Source organism: Elaeis guineensis, chromosome 8 (assembly GCF_000442705.2).
Source record: "Elaeis guineensis isolate ETL-2024a chromosome 8, EG11, whole genome shotgun sequence".
Lineage (NCBI taxonomy): Eukaryota > Viridiplantae > Streptophyta > Magnoliopsida > Arecales > Arecaceae > Elaeis > Elaeis guineensis.
Window position 1 is genome coordinate 34,377,628 of NC_026000.2, and position 5,648 is coordinate 34,383,275.

The window sequence follows — 5,648 nt, forward strand, 5'->3', positions numbered from 1 at the left end:
CTGAGTCAGTTAGTCAGTCTTGAGCTTGGAGTGCTCAAAGGCGGTCTTGGAAGTTAGGATAGAGAGTCTATGATTGTTTAAGTTGATTACAATTAACCTTAAGATAGAGTGTCTATGATTGTTTAAGTTGATTACAATTAACATCTAAACATTAATTAATTTCTCCCTTTTCATAGATTTAAGATTCTTAGGTTCTTCTCTTTAGATTTTCTTCATTCTTTTCTCACTTTATTATAAAAATATATATATTATAAAAACTCAAATTTTCTGTGTTTGCTCTAAAGTATAATTGTAAGGTGTATGCTTGGCCATAGATCGTTACGACCAGAAATCCAACTTTTTGATCCAAAAATAGAAAGAACCTTTAGAGCCAATAGACGTAAAAATATGGACCGAAATCAGGAGAATGATCCACCCAAGCAATTGAAGGAGTACTTTACTCTTTCCACATATACCTACTCTCCTTGTATTCAAGTGCCCCCTATGGAGGCCACTCAATATGAAATTAAGTCCAGTATAATCCAAATGTTACCTTCATTTTATGGACTTAGTAACGAGGACCCTTATAAACATCTTGAAGAATTTTTTGAGATATGCTCAACTGTCAAAATTCACAACTTCTCCGATGATGCTCTTAGGTTAAAATTATTTCCTTTCTCACTTAAAGACAAAGCCAAATACTGGCTACATACTTTGGATTCCATGACTATATCAACCTGGGACCAGCTGCAAGGAGAGTTTCTCAAGAAATATTTTTTCATAAGAAAAACTAATCAAATAAGGAAAGCCATAACTAGTTTTTTTCAATTAGATGGAGAAATATTTCATGAAACATGAGAGAGATTAAAGGATCTTATTAAAAAATATCCCCACCATGCTGTACCCAAGTGGCAGTTAATACAATATTTTTATGATGGGCTATCTGAAAGACATCGACAAATGGTCGATGCATCATGCGGTGGGACATTCATGCTGAAAAGTGAGGATGAGGCATGGCAACTGTTTGAAATTTTAAGTAAAAATTTATTACATCATATGTCTGCCTCTATTAGAGATAAACCCATGTTAAACCCAAAGAGAGGTGGAATATATGAAGTAGGAAATACCATAGATATCCATCATAAGGTAGATGAACTATCCCAAAAATTAGATCGTCTTCTAAATACTGGACAATCTTCGATTCCACCTAACCCAACCAAGAAGTTTGTGCATTGTGTGCAAGTCCGAACCATTTTGTTAGTGAATGCCCAGCCGCACCTCAATTTCCTGAGTTTGTGCACGAGCAGGTTCAACAAGCTTAAGTCCAACAAGCTCGTAGATCAGGAAATGATCCTTATTCGAACACTTATAACCCTGGCTGGAGAAACCATCCAAATTTTTCTTGAAGACCACAACCAGTGGTTGGCCCTGCTGCACCTCGACCTCAATATCAGGACCCAACATATAGGCATGGACCATACCATCAATTTCAAAATATTTCTCAACCGTCTACTACTGGTCACAGCTCAGCTTTTGAGAAAAAAGTTCTGAAAGTACTAGAATGATTAGAAGTCAACACTCAGACCCTTAACTCTCACACACAATCCATTGCTAAGCTAGAGACCCAAATAGGTCAACTAGCGACTGCATTCAGTAGGAGGGAAGGAGGAAAATTACCTAGCCAATTCGAGAGCAACCCAAGAGGATAATTTGTGATTGAGATCTCTAATACCCCAGAAGTTTTTTCTGAACATGCCAAATCAATCATGACTCTGAGAAGTGGGAAGGTCATTGAACACACTAGTAAAACCAATGAGACCGACCCTAAACCTCTAACTGAAACCAAATCACCCAAGAATAAGGAGGACCTGAAAATAGAGAAGGAACCAACTACACCGGAATCATCTTACTTGCCTAAAGCCCCATTTTCGGATGCCCTGAAAGCCCCTATTCCTGCAGATAAGAAGGGAGGAAAACTCGATGAGATGTTGGAATTGTTTAAGCAAGTCCAAATTAATCTTCTCCTTCTAGATGCAATCAAACAGGTCCCTGCTTATGCCAAATTTTTGAAGGACTTGTGCACCCAAAAACATAAATCTAGATCACAAATCTCAAAGAAAGTACATCTCACTGAACAAGCTAGTTTTGTTTTCCAGCATGCCACTCCTCCAAAGCTTAAGGACCCAGGAGCCCCCATTATTTCTTGCGTTATAGGAGATTATCACATTGAAAAAGCTCTTCTGGATTTAGGGGCAAGTGTGAATCTTTTACCTAGTTTGGTGTATGAACTTTTTGGATTTGGAGAACTGAAACCCACATCAGTCACACTGCAGTTAGCCGACAGATCAATTAAGAAATCACATGGAATGCTTGAGGATGTCTTGGTCAAGGTAGATGAATTTTACTTTTCAGTTGATTTTTTGGTTTTCGACATGAAACTAAGTGGCAATCCCAGACAAATTCTCATTATCTTAGGATGACCCTTCCTAGCTATGACAAATGCATGCATTAATTGTAGGACAGGAGTCATGGACGTATCATTTGGGAATAAGAAACTAAGGCTGAATGTGTTTGGTGCTTCCCAAGGTCCATCAATGGATAGTTGCTTCGAAGTAGATACACTAAAAGATATTATAGAAGATGCAACACCCATAATTCTAGCACCAGACCCCTTAGATACTTGCTTGGCTCACTTTGGAGTGTATGACTTTGAGAAATATATGAAAGAAGTTAACATCTTATTGGATACACCACACGATAAAACCACTCCTCCATGGACAATCAAGTATGAGCCATTGTCCACATTAGTTAGTACACCAATAGTCCCATCTTTAGAATCACCACCTACGTTAGAATTGAAACCCCTTCCTGCTACGCTCAAGTATGTATTTTTAGGACTCAATGGTACCCTCCCGGCAATCATTGCATCAGACTTGACCCCTAATCAGGAAGCACAATTGGTTGGTATTCTGAAGGAACACAAAGAGGCTATCGGTTGGTCCATTGTCGATTTAAAAGGAATTGACCCCTCCATTTGCATGCACCATATTCATTTTGAGGCAAATGCCAAATCCTATCGAGATATGCAGAGGAGATTGAACCCAAACATGCGTGAAGTAGTAAAGAAAGAGGTGGTAAAGTGGTTAGATGCTGGAATTATCTACCCCATATCCGATAGTAAATGGGTCAGCCCTACTCAAGTAGTACCTAAGAAATCAGGTATTACTGTGGTTGAGAACGAAGAAGGTGAACTGCTTCCCACTCGCATATCATCTGGATGGCGAGATACATAGATTATAGAAAACTAAATGCCGTTACTAGGAAGGATCATTTTTCATTGCCCTTCATCGACCAAATCTTAGAACGGTTAGTAGGATAAAGTTTTTTCTATTTTCTTGATGGTTATTCAGGGTACAATCAAGTATCTGTATTTTGGATGACCAAGAAAAGACTACCTTCACCTGCCCCTATGGCACCTTCGTTTTTCGACGTACGCCATTCGGGCTCTGCAATGCACCCGCTACATTTCAACGGTGCATACTGGCCATTTTTTCGGATATGGTGGACAAATGTCTTGAAGTTTTTATGGATAATTTTTCTGTGTTTGGAACCACCTTTGAGGATTGTCTCCATAATCTTTCCAAAGTTCTTAAACGGTGTATGGAGACAAATCTTGTCCTAAGTTGGAAAAAGAGCCATTTCATGGTGCGGAAAGGAATTGTATTAGGACATATTATTTCTGAAAGAGGGATCGAGGTGGATAAAGCCAAAGTTGAGGTCATTTCAAAACTACCACCCCCTACTTCGGTCCGACAAATACGATCCTTCTTAGGTCATGCCGGATTTTATAGATATTTCATCAAAGACTTTAGCAAGATTTCAAGACCCTTGTGCAATCTGTTGGCCAAGGATACACCATTTGTCTTTGACGAAGACTGTTTGAAAGCATTCAACACATTACGAACAGTCCTGACAATAGCACCCATAATAAAACCCCCTGACTAGTCCATTCCATTTGAGATTATGTGTGACGCCTCTGACTTTGCAATAGGTGCCGTCTTAGGCCAAAAAATCAATAAGAAGCCACATGTGATCTATTATGCTAGCAAGACTCTTTCTGATGCCCAATTAAACTACACTACAATAGAAAAAGAGTTACTAGCAGTAGTGTTCGCCCTTGAAAAATTTCGCTCATATCTGTTAGGGTCTAAGGTTCTAGTTTACTCTGATCATGCGGCTTTAAAACATCTCCTCTCAAAGAAAGATACTAAACCGTGTTTGATCAGATGGATCTTTCTTTTACAAGAATTTGATCTGAAAATTCGAGATAAGAAGGGTTCTGAGAATGTGGTAGCTGATCACATCTCCAGGATCTTAGTTGAACACACGATAGGCATAGATGAGGTCAAAGAGAAATTTTCTGACGAACAACTTTTCGCAATCTCCTCTAGCCGTCCTCCATGGTTTGCCCATATTGTCAATTACTTGTCAACAGGATAAGTACCTTCTCACTAGACAAAACAAGAAAAGAGGATCAATTTTTCTCGTAAATTAAACATTATTTTTAGGAAGAATTTGAACTATTCAAATACTGTCCTGACCAAGTTATTCGCCGTTGTATCCCCGAGAGTGAATTCCAAAGCATTCTCACTTTTTGCCATTCTTTGGCATGTGGGGGATATTTTAGTGGAAGAAAAACTACAGCAAAGGTGTTATAGAGTGGATTTTATTGGCCGACACTATTCAAAGATGCACATGAATTCAGTCGTAATTGCTTGCGATGCCAGCAAACAGGAAATATTTCGAGAAAAGATATGATGCCCCTGTCCCCTATACTTGTAGTAGAAATTTTTGATGTTTGGGGAATTGATTTCATGGGACCCTTTCCCTCCTCATTTGGATTCGAGTATATTTTGGTAGCAGTGGACTACGTATCAAAATGGGTAGAGGCTATGGCAACCCGAACCTATGATCACAAAATCATGATCAAGTTCATTCAACATAACATCTTTAGTCGATTTGGATGCCCAAAAGCCATAATTAGCGATGGGGGTACACACTTCACAAATAAGCACTTCGACATGCTAATGAAAAAATATGGAATAACTCATAAAGTTGCAACACCTTATCACCCCCAGACAAGTGGCCAAGTTGAGGTCTCCAATAGGGAGATCAAGCATATTCTTGAAAAAATAGTAAGATCCGATAGAAAAGACCGATCAGCATGCTTAGATGATGCATTATGGGCTTACCGTACTGCTTTTAAAACACCCATAGGAATGTCTCCTTATCGACTTGTATTCAGAAAAGCTTGTCATCTACCGGTGGAATTGGAACATCGTGCATTTTGGGCCATACGGCAATTTAACTTTGATATGAAAAATACGGGTTCCAATAGGAGACTTCAATTAAATGAACTTGAAGAGCTACGCAATGAAGCATATGAGAGTGCCAGAATTTATAAGGCTCGAACTAAAGCGTACCATGATAAATTCATTGCACGAAAAATCTTCGAGGTCAATAAAAAAGTTTGGCTCTTCAATTCTAGGTTGCGTCTGTTTCCTGGAAAACTTCGCTCACGTTGGGACGGACCTTTCATTGTAACTCAGGTATTTCCTTATGGAGCTATAGAACTCAAAAATCCTAAACAGGGGAACACCTTTAAAGTG

General features: G+C 38.9%; 1 non-coding gene across 1 annotated transcript; it reads right to left on the reverse strand.

Moving 5' to 3' along the window:
* Positions 1-774: 774 nt before the first annotated feature.
* Positions 775-880, reverse strand: LOC140851411 (small nucleolar RNA R71). Its single transcript, XR_012134164.1, has one exon. It is a non-coding gene; the product is annotated as a small nucleolar RNA R71 (small nucleolar RNA).
* Positions 881-5,648: the final 4,768 nt, after the last annotated feature.